This window comes from Wasmannia auropunctata, unplaced genomic scaffold, assembly GCF_000956235.1.
Source record: "Wasmannia auropunctata unplaced genomic scaffold, wasmannia.A_1.0 LD336092.1, whole genome shotgun sequence".
NCBI lineage: Eukaryota > Metazoa > Arthropoda > Insecta > Hymenoptera > Formicidae > Wasmannia > Wasmannia auropunctata.
In genome coordinates, this window is record NW_012026798.1 from 3,491,116 (window position 1) to 3,492,823 (window position 1,708).

The window sequence follows — 1,708 nt, forward strand, 5'->3', positions numbered from 1 at the left end:
TAAAGACGTATTTAAAACAGACATTCGCTAGACGTCTGAAAAGAGACGTCCATAAGACTTGACTGAAAGGCGACTTTATGACGTCTTTAAGTCACGTCTTAAAGACGTCTTTAAAAAAGACATTCGCTAGACGTCTTAAAAAAGACGTCCATAAGACTTGTCTGAAAGACGTCTTTGTGACGTTTTTAAGTCATGTCTTAAAGACGTCTCTTTTGAGACGTCTAACAAACGTCTTTTAGACATACATGTTCTCTGGGATGCGATATGAAAATAACGGCCGTATCAATATTGGTGATATTCTATATTTGTCTTCTTCGTGCACCGTATGTCAAACAAGGATAGATATCATATACATATATATATGACCGGACCTAATGTTGCCAGCGCCACGCGGACATTAAGTAACCACTAGGAACTACGAGTGTCAGGGGGCTGATTCTGCCCAAATAAAATATTTTATTTTGAGTACCTAAGTGTGTTTCATTATATACTATCTTTTTTACACTTAAAAATATATAATTTTGTTAACGTCATAGTACATCATTATTCTTTAAAATTTATCTTAAAAATTTTATGTAATTATATAAATATATTTATTATTTATATATTTATATATTTATTATTACATATTATAAATATAAATATATTTATATAACTATATAATATTTACAATTTTAAACAATTTTATATAATTTTAATATAATTTAAAACATTTTAATAGAGCACCAACTGTGCTTCCTTGTTCTTTACAAATGTTACACGTCATTGAACCTGTGTCTGAATGCGCATGCGCGAAAAAGCGTCCCTAATAGCAACACTGTTCCGTTGGAGGTCACGGCCTTTTACACGGACGGCTCGAAAATGGATGACTACTCCCCCGTTGGTGCGAGCGTTTATTCACCAAGTATCAATTTCTGCTAATGTTACAAGCTCCCCTCGTCCGCGTCGGTCTTCTCTTCTGAGGCCTGGGCGCTACTCCAAGCAGTCAACGCCATTCTGGACTTGGACGTCAGGAAAGCCGTTATTTTTTCGGATTCGAGAAGCGTACTCGCAGCTGTTGCGGCATCAAATAGCAAACAAGAGAATTATCTAGTCTTCAGCATAAAACAAAAGCTCATGGAAGCGGAGTCAAGAGAAATAGACATCTTTCTTTGTTGGGTTCTTGTACAAGGGGATTCCCGGCAACGAACAAGCAGATAGGCTAGCTAAACTTGCAGCTCGGCACAGTAACCGACCCCCTTTTGATTCTCCTTACACGGACCTGCGAATCGAAGCGAGAAGCAACAGCTCCAGAGCATACAAGGAATACTTGGAAGAAGCGGCTGTTACGTCCGGACCCCAGGATATTTGCTTGGGCTTGTAGATAGAGAGAGTGAGTCTCGTGCGTGAACGAGATGGAATTGGAAGTGGAGGGGGTAAGGAAGGACGTAACTAAGTAAGCTATCTCGCAGGTACGCACAGAGGCGAGTCGAAGGCGCTTTGCAAAGATTCGAAAACGAGTCAATGTCCTTAAAAGGACACTATTACTTTGTTTGTTGAACCAGCGCGTTCGTTGGTCCTGTTTTAGGTCAAGGAACTTAATCCCTATGACCTGGGATCGGACCAAGCGCGTCTCTCGGTTAGGCAAGTAATGAACGGGGGTGAAGGTCTTTAAAGGAATACAATATTTAAGTTAACAAAATCATAGTTTTATTCTTAAATCTAAAGA